The sequence below is a fragment of the Chamaea fasciata genome, unplaced genomic scaffold, assembly GCF_029207755.1.
Source record: "Chamaea fasciata isolate MVZ Bird 193981 ecotype frontalis unplaced genomic scaffold, bChaFas1.0.hap1 SCAF_15, whole genome shotgun sequence".
Taxonomy (NCBI): Eukaryota; Metazoa; Chordata; class Aves; order Passeriformes; family Sylviidae; genus Chamaea; species Chamaea fasciata.
This window is the reverse complement of record NW_027094100.1, coordinates 11,616,278-11,632,168: the sequence shown is the minus strand read 5'-3', so window position 1 is coordinate 11,632,168 and position 15,891 is coordinate 11,616,278. Positions and strand designations below refer to the sequence as shown.

Genomic DNA, 15,891 nt, shown 5'->3' with positions numbered 1-15,891 from the left:
ATTTGTACTTTTATCTACATTAAGTATAGTACAAGTGTACAAGTCACAGAGGCTGTCAGAGAAAACACGCACAACTTACCCGAAAGGAAAGTTTCTTATCTCCTTGGTTCCCAGCAAAAGTGTGGTGGCAGGTTGCATAATCTGGGAAGTAAATCTGCTTTCCACAATGCATAAAACAGAGCAGAATTCAGGGTTTGGGATCTTGCTTCACTTGTATTCACATGCCTGTGGTGATGACACTGAAATCTTTGCAGCTCTGTCATGCCATTGGATCCACGCTTTTCTCTACTTGGGGAAAAAGTTAAATCCTGGTAGTTTAAAAACTAAATCATCCCACAGTGTTCAGAGCTGCCAAAGGAACTGTAGAAATAACCAAAATATATGATTTCCCTTTCAGCTCTGTAAAGTTTTAATCTGAATTTAATTGCAGTTGGAGGAGTGGAGGTGGTGGTGGTGTTACTACAGAATATTACAGCTTCAGCTCTTGCCAACTTGAAGGTGACTTCTCAAAGGAAAAACTTTCTTAAGAAGGGTTTCAAGGTCAGTCCTACTTATTTTTAAACCAAAAAGACAGCTGCTGAAAAAGATTCAGATCAGCAAAATCCTTGATCCTTCACTTTGGTTTCATAAATTCTTTTTAAAAGACGTTGTCACTTTTCCCTGCTCATTATTTATTGAAGAAGTTTCATGCCTATGAGAGATATTTGACCTCTGTATGTTAAAAGTTGTTCAGGTAGCAAATTCATTAATAGAACAGGCACTTTCCTTCAACAGGTTGACGTGTGTGCAAAACCATCACTCCTGGGCAGCAAAATCCCACAGTCCTGTGGGGCTTATTTGTCCATCAGGTGTGAGAAGTAAATGACTTTTCGCTAATATTAACATGGTTCTGGCAGTCAATACCCAATACCTGTGCTTATTGTCCAGGTTTGAGACAGAAGTATATCTTGATGAAATTCCTCCAGTGGAACAAAAACCTGGGCAGTTTGTTCCCCTTTCTACTTTTCTGAGAGCCATTGGAGGGGGGCAGTTTTTAGTGAGTCAAAATGTCTTAGTTAATCTCAAAATATCTTGGGAGTTTTTTTATGCTGTGAGGTTCTGGGCTGGATCTTGCCCGGATAGGGGTTGGTATTTCCTTTAACACACTCTGAGTTTTAAGGGTGTTATCCTCAGCAAAGTGAATACAAGAACAGAGTCACAGGGTTCAGGCCAGATCCTGTACCAGCAGAGAGCTGGGGGAAAGGAATGTCTGCTGCTACCTGAGACAGAATCAGGATTTAGCCCTTACACCTTCCAGGTTTGTTGTTGGTTTGTTTTCAAAAAGAGAAAGCGAAACATCAGTGATTCCGAAGTGCCAGCTTGTTGTAAGCCAGTAAAGCTGTATCCAGCACATCTCCTAATCCACCTCATTCACAAAACCACCAGCTAATCCTTTCTACTGCTTGTGATGATCTACAAAGCTTCAAAGCAGTTCCTTTTTCAGATGGCACATTAAGCAGAATTGGTTCTGCTGTAGGTGCTTTTCTGCCCAGCACAAAGGGTGTTTCAGGGAGAAGCTGCAGTCAGGGGATGTGGCAGGAGCAGCAGGGACATCAGAGCTCTTTGCTGTCTCCCTTCTTGAGGGCCAGGGTCAGAGCAGGTGTCCCCATGGCCATGGCTGATGCTCGAGGCTTTGCAAGCGTGGCTCATGCTGCTGGCAGGATTAATTCTTCTTTTCCTGGGGTGCTCTTTCTCACCTCCTGTGTCATGTGAGGTCTATGACATGGGGAAAGTGCCAGGTGCTGCCCCAAAGAGGGATGGTCAGGGACAGATTTCAGATCAGCTCTGTTACAGCAGGAACGGGCAGTGTAGTCTTCCCTGGGACTGTCCAGACAACTCACAGAGGTCGGGCTGAGTCCCACCCTTTAGGAATAAACAGATTTTATTTGCTTTTCTGCTGAGAGTCTGACTGGAAAACTCTGCAAGTGATTCCTCACAGGTGGACCTCAGCCCCAGACATGTAGTACCAATGTTTGTGTGTGTGTGTGTGCATATGCATGTATCAGGTGCTGGTTTGTCTTGCAAAGGCATTTTATCCTGTTAAGAGAAGGAAAAACCTTTCCTTAAAAAAACCCAAACAACCTAAACCCCAACCTTCCCAACTCCTGTGTCATGGTTTTACCTCAGCTGAAAACTCAGCCGACAACTCAGCCTCACTCACAGCCATTCATTCCTCCTTCAGTGGGATAGGGGACAGAATCAGAAGGGTTAAAGGGAAAAAAAAACCTCATAAAAGCCAGTTTAATAGGCAAAACAAAAGCTGAGCATGCAAGCAAAGCACGACAAGGAATCCTTTCTTCCTTTCATCAATTCCCATGGGCAAGCAGGAAAAGCTGAGGATCCATCACAGGTAACAGTGGCTGGGCTGCTGCCGTGTTTTAAGGAGCTCTGCTGTAACATATTTTTTCAAGTGATCTAACAACTTTTTTTTTTTTTTATATTGTCTATAGCCAAGATAACCACAAGACCAAGTGTTAATTGCTTTACACAGACCTTCAGCACCTCCAAGTCTTGTCTTCATGGTAAGGTTACTTTAAGATGCCACAAATTATGTTCCCCAGATCAGATCCACTCCTCCCTTGGAGCTCTGGATGCTGGTTGAGCATGGGGAAGGCAGCAGTGTGTGTTCACCTTCAGATGGGATGTAAGTCAAGAAGATCTGTTTGCAGCTGTGTGAGACATTGTTCTTCAGATCTAATATCCCCTTATTGGTTCATTTTTGGGGAAACGAGCTGAAGTGGAAGGAATTGGTTTCCAACTGCTGCTTTCAAGCTTGACAAGCAACTGCAGCTGGTGGTGGGATGGGAGGGTCCAGAGTGAAAATCTTGAAGTGCTGATTATCCCTATTTTAAGCAAGATCCCTGACTTTTAAGCTAGAAGATACACAAAGATTTAGCTTGGGAACAGTCTCTGAAGTTGTTTGTAATTCTTTCTTATGCTGTGTCTGGATGAAATATTTTGTCAGTCATGAAATGTATTCCCAATCCCAGAGAACTGCTGAGAGAGAAGCAGATTGTACGTGATCACAAACCAGCAGTTCCTTCGGACTCTGCTGTATATTTACAGCTCTCCTTCTCAGGAGCTTTTGCTTTCAAAAGGAGCCAAGATGCATGAGGAAAAGCCTTTCTCTGTCTCCTACACAGATTGGGTCAGCACTGGAGAGGCAAGAGATTCAGCTAAGCAGTGGCTACTGTACCTGGGAGGTGTTTGATCAGTTTTTGATCAGTACTGAGTATCATAAATAGCTCCAGCTCTGGCATGTGACTCAGGCTGGGGACTGCCAAATTCCTCTGTCAACACTGCAGAGGCAACAATGAGAGAGAGGAGGAGAGACTACCACAGGGAGCAAACTCTAGAAACAATCCTGCACAGTGGGACTTTCTGTGCTGTTAGATGAAGAGGGAGCAGCTAATTGGAGCATTATTTTTCGAACAGAACCTCACATCTTGCTCTCGGTTACATGTCAGCAGCTACACTAAAATAATTGGAATAACACCTCCAGCAGCAGAGGTTCAGATACCATGGTGATGAGTGCTAATAGAGAGACTGGTTAGATAAAGCAGGATGCACAGATGACAGATTGGTTCAGTTAAATGTATTTTACAAGCCAAAAGGATTTTCACCTGTGGCTTTCTTTTGAACCAAACACTAAACCAGGTATCTTTAGCAGTCTTCTTCCTAGACAGGTGTGCTCATTTGCAGGAATTTTACACTTGCTGTACTAATGATCAGAGATCCACAAATTCTCTTTTGTTTGAAGTCAACAAAAATTTTGCAGCTATAAATTGTGGCTTGGTTATGAAATCTGACTTATAGCTGGAAGTTCAGACAATATCCTCTTCTCTACCACATCTGCTATATGATTTGAAAGAATTTTTTATGTGATACTTTTAAAGATGTGTAGGTCATGGGTTTTCAGAGTAGCCTAATGAGACCTGGATGCTGTTTCTGAAACATGGCTGGAAAATCTGTAGGTAAACCTAGGCAGCATGCCTATAAATGTTTCATTTCTATGAATATTTACTGAAGATTTGTTCCCCAGGCACTAATTACAGGGAACAGAGACTGATTTTTAAAATTCTCTTGTATATTTTTAGCCAGATAACAATCAGGTAAGATTAACAAAACTGTTCTTGACTATGATTTTTCTGTTCTTTTCTCTTTTTTTAAAACATCTGGAGACAGTGATTAGGGAGTTTAAATGATTAAACCTCTGATCTTTCCACGACAGGCCAAAGTTGTTGGGAACTTTGTTCTCTGAACTATATCTCAGGTAGGTTAATGTGTCTATGAGGGAATTGGGCTGATGTGCCCGAAGAAGAAATCAAAGTGCAGTAAAGGCAGTCACTGCACGCCTACCAAAATGTAAGTAATCCCCTCAGTGTGGGACTTACCCTTCCCAAAGTCTGTGTGAATCTCTTGGCAGTTTAAAGGGAGCTGATTTGCCCATCGAACTGCAAATTTTCTTCTCTGGTGTCCTCTGGAAAAAGGGAGCTCAGCCAACTGGGACAACTGGGACATCTGGGGCAACATCTGGGACAGCTTCTCCACCTCCTCCTTTCATTCCTGGACTCAGAACCGGGATCTTCCATCCTTACCCAGCACCACTCACACTGCCTGACAAAGCTTTGCAGCTTTCTAACAGGTTCCTCTGCAGAGCAGAGCCTACAAATGCTTGTAAGGTTGCTTGCGAGAACACTTGCTTACAACTGCTTTTAAGTGCTAATGGAGCTGTTCAGCCATTAAAATGCCACCTGCACTGAGATGCAACACTGTGCTGAATCGTGATCGTCTTCAACCGGTTTTGTTTAGGAAGCTCTGGGGGGAGTAATGAAGTGCTCGGGTTCCACGGAGCTGAAGAGCAGATCAAAAGCTCTCTTCAGTGCAGAGAAATACAGGAAATGGAAGCATTGACCTGTACATTAAAGCAACCTGCACGAGTTTTCAGAAACCAAAGTTCAGCTTTATAAGAGGGATCATCCTTCTCTTTTTAGCAGTGTACAGAAGCTAAAGTTGCTGCTTGATGGGTTTTAGGTGACAGCTAAAATTATGTGGTCTGACAGGCTTCCTGTTTAAGGTAGAAGGTCAGCTTCCATGGTATGAGGAATCATTCATTTTACAGTGGTTCTGGATAAATAGAGGTTTCTTTTATAGGTTTCAGCCAGACTCCAGTATAAAAGCCTGTAGACAGACACAGGGAAGCAGATTGTCTCTTCCAAAGTGTCTCAAAACTCAATACAAGCTGCAAGACTTCAGCAAAAGATAACTGCTGTAGGTATCTCCTAGTGATGACACGTGGGTTCTGTTTCATTTCTTCTTTCCCTGAGCTTCTGCTTTTCCCACATTTTGTCTGAGATTTTAGATAAACAACTTCTGCATGACGTAGGATGCAAATAGAAGAGTAAGAGGGCTGCAAGAGTGCATTTCTCCTAAAATGACAGATACTGAACTAGAACTAGGAAAGGGTTCAGTATTCAGGTTCTCTGAAGCTTAATTGTGCTAATTATTTCAGTACATATTAGAGGAGAATGTCCCATGAAATGCATTAACCCCAGAATAGAGATGCTAAATGGCTTATGTGGAACTGTGCTAAGCACAAGTTTCCCTGGACCCTGGAAATGCTTCATGCATTTGTCCCAAAGTCAATCTTCCTCAAACAGTTTCCCCTGCCTAATTTTATCACAAGACTGAAAATTTGCAAGTTTGGCTGGAGTTCCACTTTGCAGTGAGAAGCCAGAAGTGATGGTTCTTTGCTGGCTATTAAAGGTTTCCCCCCTCCAAGGAAGCTCCTGCAGGTCTGTGCCCAACAGTGGCTGCTCTGATAGATGAGTGTGAGGTATGGGCACAGACAAAGCAGGTTCAGAGCCCTGAATGGAGAAGTTCAGCTCTTCTGTCCTACCTAACTCTATGTCAGATGTTAATTCTGCCTTGGAGGTGACTCAGATCTCTCTTAATTCTTAGGCTAGAGCAAGGTGAACTCACTTGGATGAGCCTCAGGATCAGGATCTGTACAACCAGAGCCATCCCTGTGTGCTGCTCTTCACAGTGGTTTCATGTCTAGCCGGGGGATGGAAAAATGCTGGTTCCACATTAAATTCATGTTACCTCTTGCCTTTATCATTTTGGAAACCAACTGCTTGCATCTCAGAGGTGTCTGACCTGATGGCTGTAGAATCTACTGCAGGGGATGTCAAATCAACCTCTCCAAACTTCTGCCAGTTGGAGGGGAAAACATTCAGAGGAATACATCTGTCAGCCTTCTGCCAGCTGAACATCTAGGAAATACAAAGTGGTCCCAGAAAAGTTGGTGCACTGAGGCATTTTAACAACTATTTGCTAAGCAAACATTGGTAATTAACAGGGACCTGGAGAACACTGCCTGTCAGGTGCTCCCCGTGCCCGGCATCTCACTATCCAGTGTGCAAATCAGGGCTGTGTTTGTTCCTCTGTGTCAGCTTCCACCTTGGGAAGTGCTCCAGGGAGAAACCAGAGGCAGTGCAGTAACATTTGATACAGAAAGGCAGAACGAAGCAGTCCTGGATGGGGCATCTCCTGCCCCCATGATTTTGGACTCATCTCCTCAAATTGTCTTTCTTCTGGGGAAAGTCCCAGGTTTCTTAGAGACAAGAGCTAAACTCAAGCTGGTGTTCAATTCTCCCCAAAAGCTGTACTAAAAAGAACTGGTTTGTCCTACTACTGCCCTGTTGTACATTTATTTTCTTTCCTTTGGAATGAGCCAAGTCTGAATGATGGAGGCGCCCAGCTCTCCCACTCTTTGAGAAGTCATGGTTATTTCAGGGATAATATTGTGGTTGTAGTTGACTTCTTGCTTCCTCACTTCTCCCAGCACAGGGCCACAGGGAATCCACCACACCAGAAGGGGAAAGGAGCTCAAGATGGATTGATGCTGGATGTTGCTCCAACATTGCTTTAATTCTATATGTATTTCATCTGCTGTGTTTAACTTTTGATTCTCAGTATTAATAAGGAAAGAAAAGGAACTCTTTCCAGGGAGACATTCCATACAATTTTATTCTTCTGTGCATGAAAGATAGACGAGCCAAGAAAAATACCAATTCTCATCACAATAGTGATATTTGCCTGTCCTCTAGCCCTGTTATCCCATTTTGACACTGCCTTCACATTTGCCATGCAGCAGCAGATGTCAAGGCTTCAGTAATAATTAGCAGTAGTCAGAGGGTTTCTTCCAAAGACTCAAAACTTGCTTTTCTCTAAAGATGAAGACCTGGAGGTCCAGGCCTCCAAGCATTGCCTCTGGCTCTTTGTGTGACAGGGTTCATCCACCTACTTGGGATTTACTGAGCACATTACAGACAATGAATACCACAAGGCAAGAGAGAATCTGAGTGAGAGTTGAGTGTCTTGGTAGCCTTGCTCTAGCCAGATTCCCAGCCTGGTATTTCTTTGCATGAGTAGGAAATATTTCTGGTCTCCAGGAGTCTTGCTCCCTCCTGTGGGGACAGAGGAGCACTTGGCTTCCCACTGCCCTGAAGAACTGACTGCAAGTCCACCAGCTGAGGCTGGGTAAATGTGGCTTTAAATGGAGCATTTGCAGAAGGGATGTTTCAGTCTGCCTTAGCTCCTCCCTTTGGCCCTAGAGAGCCCTCTCACCCTGAGGGAAATCATAGCAGGGCTGTCAGGATGTCAGAGGCTTTGGCTGCCAGCTCCCCGCCCAGCAGAGCCAGGACTGGCTTCCCCTCTCAGGCGGACTGGGATGTAATCCATCCCATTTTCCACAATGACTGTAATCCCAGTACTGTTTATTCAAGCATGGAAGTGCTACAATTAGAGCCAAGGGCTTTAAACATCCAAATGATGCCACTGGCAGAGCTTGTGCTCCAACGAGGGAACTGCCAGCATCTCTGGTGTGATTTGTGCAGCCTTTTCCCAACCCAGAACTGAAGTGCCTCAGTGTGGTCTGGAACCTGAGTGGGAGAAAAGTCTTTTCCAGCCTCACCTCTGACTTCCATGTGCTCCTCCCACACCTCCAGCACACCTTGTCTTTGGCCTTAAAACACCTGGCATGGCTGAAGGGACCTTCTTTTTCTTCTGACACTTTTAAACTCTCAGGCTAGGCAGAGCAATCTTCTATCTGAATGCTGAGTGAAGTCCTGAACACCAGAAAAGGAAAAGCTTAAATTCCTCTTGGAGTCTTTAATTCTTTTTCATTCCCCTGCTGCCTTTTGCACTACAAGGAGTGAGACTCCAGGAGACTCCACTTGGCTCCTGGGGTTGAGAGAAAACAGAGAAATTGCCACTACAGTCTTGCACTGTGTTTAATTTCTCATGGATATGATCAATTCCAACAGCTAGAAATCTTAAGGGGCGTAGAAAAACCCAAGGTGAGAAATCACAGCCTGCTAGATTTTGTAGTTCATCGAGGATCATTTAGAATGGGCCATTTATCTAACTGCAGCCAACTGAGCATTTCACAAGATCATTACATACGACTTAATCTCTGCACAGAGCAAACCCGAATAAGCCAGGACAGTTCCAGTGTCACTCCACTGCCAAATCCTCCAGGGAGTGTGTTCTTTTCTAGATCTGACCAAAGAGCAATTGCTTCTAGATTTGCTGGAGTGCTTCTGGATTTGCAGCCTAGGCACTGGCACCGTGGCATTTAACGTTTTTGTTCAGGTGCAGGTGTCGACAGTAAAATAACAACACCCTGAAGTCCTAACTGCTCTCATAAATTGAGTGAACAATTGCAGTCAGGTATCTGCTGGAGTCCACGTGACTTCACAGCGGCTTGGCAGTGACTCCTGGTGCTCAGCACCAAAGTTATTGCAGCGTCAGCTCAGCTCTGCATCTGATGGAGGAACTCTTTCTCAGTGGTCCCAAGCATGCTGCATTTTTTCCTGTTGCATGCAGGTTTCTGCTGCAGCCCAAAGGGCTGTAAGATGTGCAGGAGCGCTCTCAGCCTGCTGGGCTGGTCTGGGCAATGTGTTCCTCCCCTAATTACTCTTTATGTGGTGAGATGAAAATGTAAAAAGACAAGTCCTTCTTTAATATGCAGTTAGGGGTCACTTTATAGCAGCCATGCAGTGTTAATGGAATTTATCAGCTTAAAAATGTTTTTTAATTGCAAGTAATTCAACTGTAATTTATCAAATTGTTTATCCTGAATTGCCTGACATCTCCACTCCTGCACATTCTAAGGCTTATCATAAACTCCTCCTGGCAGCTCTCACGCAAAGCAGGAATGAGTATAATTCTGAGGTCAGTAGCTCTCAGATGGTGATGATACTTATTGTTCTTATTAATTAATTTATTTATTTTTAGCCTTTCTCTTTTGGCCCTGGTGGCTGTTTTAACCCTTGTGTTTCTCAGGAAGGGAGTGGCCCCACATCAACTCTCCTCAGCCAAATCTGCCTACAGTTGGCTCTGGATCCAAACTGTCATTCACATCATGCCAAACTTTGGCCCTTTCACATTAAGCTGCCTGTTCTATCTCTTAAAAACACAAGTGAAAATCTATCTGTTGACGGAACACCTACTGATTTCAGTGGGAACTGATTGAACTTGCTCTAGGGTTGCAGAGCTTTCGATATTTCTGCTGTCATTTTCGCTCTCTTCTGTCATCTTCTTGGAGGGAGAAAGGAAGAAAGAAAGAAGTATGGCAGTGGGTATGTCTTAAAATGCCATGGCTAATGGAGGCAATCCTCACACCAGGAACAAATGACATCCCCAAAGCCCAGACAGACACTTGTTAGGTTCTACAAAGGTCTTCCTGAGTGAGAGGGAAAGAAGTGACAATCAAGATCCATCAGTCACTGCAGGAAGCTGGTGCTTGTGTCTACCCATCCCTCACCCTGGGACACATGGGCCCCACCAGCTTCCATCAGGCTCATCGTGCTCCTGCCTCTCTCTGTGATAAAAGTTGTATCTGTAGAGTCCTTGTCCTGCAAAAATGGAAAAAACCCCAGGACTCCCCTTGGCACATTGTGCTCATCAGGTGTGTCCTACTCAAGTATTTGATTTAATGGATGTGGAAAAGGTTTGATGTCCAGAAGTCAATGCAGAAAACAGAAAGGAAGAAAAAGGCAGAAACCATGAAAATAATCCCATGATTCTGCTGTTCTTGGCTGCTCTGCCTGGTCACTTTAGGAGGGAAACAACCATTCTCCCAACAGCCAGAGAGGAACAGGATTTGACCTGGGCAGGTGTCTTAAATGTTTCACCTGATTCAGTTGAAGTCAACTTCTTTAAACCATCTTTCTGCTTTTGCCTTCAGTCTTTCTGGTGGAAGACAGGATAAAGGGCAACTTCTCACCTGAAATATCCTGGTTTCACCTCATCCTGCAGAGCTCACACAGGTGTGAGTCAGACTTACCAGGGAATGTGATGCTGTTCTTCCCACAGAAAAACGCTGGCTCTCTGGACTCAGGGTTTCCGTTGTGGCACTGTTGAAGAAACCAAAAACCATTCCCCACCTGGCTGGCAGGAGTGTGCACTGCCACGCTGGGCTTCTGGAATATCACAGAAGTGACCATTATAAAAGCCAGTGTGAGAAGTGAGCTAAACCACGCTGAGCAGTGTGGGCTCTAAGAGGAGCAGCAATCTCAGCCCCTCTCCTGGAGCTGGGCAGGACTCTGGTGTTGCTCTGGAAATGAATGAAAAAAAAGAGCATTTCTTTAAGCTCTTCTAACTGCAGCAGCCAGGAGCTGTGTGAGAAGGGATGCTGCTCTGTTTGCACAGGTAGCTGTGACCCAGCACAGCTTGTGCCTGGCAATGCCACGGGAGCTGCAGCAAGCCCAGAACAGCCCAGGCCAACCTGCCTGCTCTGCTTTTGGGCTCTCCCAAGCCTCTGTTCTCCTGTTAGCTCCAGCACCTCCCCTGTCCCTGCCCCAGGAGCTATAAATGCAATTCAGGAATCCACCCGAGTTCATCTGTGCCCGTGCTCCATGCTGCTGTTGGGGAGGGAAGGTGCTGAGCAGTGGGGCAGCCTCAGGGCCTGGCATGCAGTGCTGTGACAGCAGCAGGACTGGGCCTCAGCTGCAGCCACAGTCAAATGAGGCATCTCAGCCTAGGAGGAGGAAAAAGACCCACAAAACATTAATTTAATGTCATGCTAAAGGCCACTGCTGGTGTGGAGCCCTCAGTGCAGAGCCTGTTCCAGCGCCAGGCAGGGCCAGCCCGTTTTGCAGCCTGGCCATAAAGCATTAATTTAAAAGCAGGATGTGGCCTTTATAGCTCCTAATTTCTTTGTCTCATCATTACCTTTAAGTAGCAGCTCGTTGTACTTGTATTTTTGGTTCGCAGAAAATGAGTGTGGTAGGGGGGAAGTGCTGTCACCTGGCACTGCCTGGGCATGTGCCACACGCATCTCCCACAGGCTGTGCTGGGATACTGCACAGCCTGGTGTTTGCTAGGGATTGGATTTTTGTTTTAAACTTTATTAGTGTGCAACTCATCATGCATACTGCTAAATGTCTTCTTGCCAGAGGAACAGCACTCCTGTGTCCCCTGCTGTCACCCCAGGCAGGGCTGCGCTGCCTGTTTGTGTTTCCTTTGACTGCTAAACTGCTCATTGGAAATTAATTCATAAATAATTCATTGCATGTTGCACTCTGTGCTTAAAAGTTCACCGTGTAGGTGGTGGGTTGTGGGTTTTCTTAGAAGTGGCAGTGCTTTTCTCCTTTCATTTCTCTATGTAAATCTTGTGTGTGTGTGCAGAGCTCCCAGAGCAGCCTGTTGGTTCTGCTATAGATGTTTTAATGTCTTTCTAGCAGATGATAGTTATTTTCAAATTTAGTTGTTATGGTTCAGGACTATTGTGTTGCAAAAACTCTCTTTTGAGATTGGGTATTGTAATACCCGAATGATTTTTGGGAGTAATTACAACTGACAGAAAAATAACAAATTATTCAGAAATGCACCTTACTCTGTCCCATGCGTACACACAAATATGCACTCTCACTCCCCGGTCAGTCATTTATTACTCCCAAATCTGATGATGCTGGACAACAGTGAGAAGTTTTTCATCTCCCTGGTTTCCCAAGGCAGGCTGTGGGTTTTTTTGGGTGGGCCTTACAGCAAACACAGCTCTCCCTGGGACCAGTGTCACCTCTAACACTGCTTATTTCAGCTCTGCGGCCTCCTTAGTTTGTTCCCACAAAAGCATTTAAACCAAAAGCATTATATTTTACGTACAAATACGTAAAATATGCAAAAAGGGCTTTGATTTTTTTTCTTTTTGTCTTATCCTTTACTTGTTTTCTTGTCTTCCCAATCTGGCAAAGCAGATGCAAGACCCACATCCAGTGAGGAAAATCCCACCTCAGTCATGTGCAGCATCCCTCAGCTGCCTTGGAGCTCTCAGCTGCTGAACTCAAGTTGCAGGTAGAGTTTAGGCCAAGTAATGGATTTTTTTGTTTGTTTTAAAATATGCTGAAATACCAAGCAGCACTGCAGTCTTACTGTCCCCTGTGTACTTGTGGGTTATGCTGGCATTTCAAATATCCCTGTTTCACTGTCTGAGTCAGGGGGTGGCATGGGAATAGGGCTCTCAGAGGATCATTAAGGCTGGAAAAGACCTCTAAAATCACCAAGTCCAACCATTCACCCAGCACTGCCAGGTCCAGGCAGTGTGCAGGGAGGAGAGGTGGGAATGGGGGCTTCAAAGGGGAGTCTGGGCTGGTGACAGCTCTGCTACACTGAGGGCAACAGAAAACCCAATCAAAGGAAGCTATTGCAGAGATACCAATGGTGTTTTGTGCCTCTCCCCTCCCTGCAAGCACCCACTGAAAGGAGCCAAGCAGATGGGGATGTGCATTCCTCAGCGAGGAGGCAGTGGGCTGGTTTTCTGCCTGCACTGCTGGGCTGCTTAGGAGGCTGAAAGCAAAGCCCAGAAACAGGGGGAAAAAAAAAAAAAAAAAAGCCCACGTAGGTGTGAAAGGGAAAATACCAGAGCTGGTGATACACAGGCGTGGTTGTGTGATGGCCTGAAGCAGAGCTGTTATGTGCAGAGCTATTCACAAACCCCAATTTTAATAAGTGCAGATCATATCAGTAATGTAGATTACAACAGTCCAATAGTGTGAGTCAAATATTTAAAGACTACTTACACTCTGCTTTTTATCCTGAAATGACTGCAGACAAGAGCCCAGTTCTTGCTGCTGGCTTGACTTCATGCTTTTTCTCTATTAAATGAGGCCATACAATTTTTCCTCTGGGATACATTTGGCACTGGAGCTATTTAGGTCTGAACCTTCATCACTAAATTGAGGAAGATTTTTCAGTTCATTTTAAGGAGAGAAGAATCAAGGTCATAGCACTGGAGAAAAACTGTTAAAAACAGATAGTTCTCCTTGCTGATTTTCTGGCCACTGTTCATAAAAATAAAAAATAATCACCCGGATTTAACAACTGAACTTCGGCAGCAGCAACTTGTCTGTACTGAATTCAGATGAAAAATACAAAACCCCAGCTGCACATAAAATTTTAAGCTGTGGAAGTTGTTACCATTTTACAGAGTATGAAATGGACTCATTTTATCTTAATGATTCTTTATTTGGTAATCCTTTTTTGTTTATCTTTGCTATTTAGGACAAAAAAAAAAAGAAACAAAAAAAAGAAACAATTAGTCACCTGTAGGGGTAGAAAAGAAAGCAAGAAAAAATTGGGAAGTACTTCTTAAAAAGTGAAGGGCAAGACACCTGAGAGGAAATTACATTTTGATGATTTTCCCAGGAGTTGATTTTGAAAGCCAAATCCTGGTTTTGGCTTCCCAGACTTTCAATACAGTGAAGATGCTGCTGCTGTTGAGCACCACCCAGCATTTCTAGCTTGAGGGCACTGCAAACATTCTGCAGTCCGGGCTGAGCTGCAGAACTCCCCACTGCTCACACCCCAGCCCATGCAGAGGCAGGTGCTGAGGTGGTTCCCAGGGCTGGGGAAGGTCCTGGCCCCGGCTACCACGGCAGTGCTGGGGCTGCTCAGCTACACAGAGCTGCATCTCCTGGGGGCTGGGAACTTCCTGCCAATGTGCTTCTTGATGGGAGTCAATTCATGAATTATTTCATTGTCAGTTCGCTGGGAATTCCAAATTCAGGCCAACAGCTGCAGCTGATGTTCGGCTGAAAGATGTCTTTTCTCTTTTTTTTTAAAATTTTTTAAAGGACAAACAGTCCAAGGCCCAGTGAGAGACCAGAAGACGCTGTGTGCCCACCCAAGAGAACTGAGGGAACTTATGTGGAGCCTGGTAAACAGCAGCCCCTGCAAACTGGTAAACAAGTGATCCTCCAGCCTGGATTCTGGCTGTGTCCCAGTGGGGACTCCAACAGCAATTCACAGAAATTCTCATTCCATCTTCTACAGCATTTTTGGCATAAAGACATTCAGGTACTTGCTCCTGTGAAACGGACCACTACAGTGATCAAAAAATAAAGCCCCAACACCTCTTTCCTTCTTAACAATCATTATTTTATTAATATATTTTACAAGATTGCAGTTGAAATCATTTAAATACAAACTTTTTTTTTTATACAGAAAGTGTAATAAAGTTAAAATAGTTCCTTGTGTAATTCATAGCATTATTGCAATGCTTACAAAATTTTGCATAGAGTGTGCAAGGATTGATGTTATTTGATACAAAAAAGCTTTATATTTTCCCACACAACCACACACATACATAAATTAAAAAGAAAAAAAAAGCCAAACAAATCTGAATTTCATCATGAGAACTGTGATAAGACTTTAAATTCATTTTATCCTGTTTACACAATCAAGGTCATTGGTGGTTTTCAGAGTAGAGGTCAGACAAGGTGTTTTCCCATCAAAGATGAAAACTGCTGTAGCACAGGGGTCATGCCTTTTATGCTGCTGCTGTAGATGAACAGGGTTTTCTTTGACTCACACTGAATGTTGTTTTGCTGTTGGCTCTACCTAGACAGAGGTCTTTTTTTGGGTGAATATTGACAACTCTATTGGCATTTGCTCACAGGGAAACAAATTCAAAGATGGGGTGGGAAAAAAATTAAACAAGCAAAATCCAGATCCAGCAGGTCAATCCCTTCCTTGCTCCCAATCTCCCACACAGGGCAGATCCAGACCAAGGTCACAGCTCAGGAAAAGCTCTGGCCTAGGAAGGAATCCAGGTGTGAATTCTGTCCACTTAGCCCTTCTCTGACAACACAGTGGACAGTGATTGCTCAGATCTGCCCTTTCTCAGGTTTCTGGCACACAATCTTACTTTGCAGGATTTGTTCACTTCCATTTCCATGCTTACTCTGATAACCCACAAAAAGAGACAAGAAAGTGAATTCCTCCAGCAGTGCCTGCCCTCAGGAGTTACTGCTCTCAAAGGCTTGTGAGAACAGCACCCAACAACGACCAGCATCATTTCTCCCACTCAGGCTGCAGGTAAACATCACCCTGTACCATCTGCAGAATCACTAAAACTGCCCAAGTGTCTCATTATCCGTGTCTGCACTGACACTGAGTGCACAGGGCCAGAGGAGGACAAAACCATCACTCCCTGCTCTAAGGCAGCCACCCTGGAGAGATCCAGCCCTGGTGTGGGGGGCTGCTGGGGTTTGCAGCTAAAGAGGTGTGGGAGAAGCTCTAACAGCAACATTTCTTTCAGCTGCAATCCAAGCTTCAGCAAAAATAGCACCACCCACAAATAATTACTCTCGCTCTCCAGCGTGAGCCTGCCTCAGGATGTTTCAAGGACTCTATTATGAGGAAATTTTTAAAAGACCAAAGGACATACATTGCTTTAGAAAGAGATAATGCATTTAGCTGTAAAGGTTTCGGAGGGCTCTATCTCCTATCAGTGGTTAAGCCTTTGAGTGGGGAAAAATGTAAGAGTACAATGCAATTTAAAAT

General features: G+C 44.5%; 1 long non-coding RNA gene across 1 annotated transcript; it reads left to right on the top strand.

Annotated features, from left to right (window-relative positions):
- Positions 1-3,848: 3,848 nt before the first annotated feature.
- LOC136297147 (uncharacterized) lies at positions 3,849-4,690 on the top strand. The gene is made up of 4 exons (XR_010723106.1): positions 3,849-4,009; positions 4,082-4,151; positions 4,271-4,312; positions 4,466-4,690. It is a non-coding gene; the product is annotated as an uncharacterized lncRNA (long non-coding RNA).
- The last annotated feature ends 11,201 nt before the right edge of the window (positions 4,691-15,891 follow it).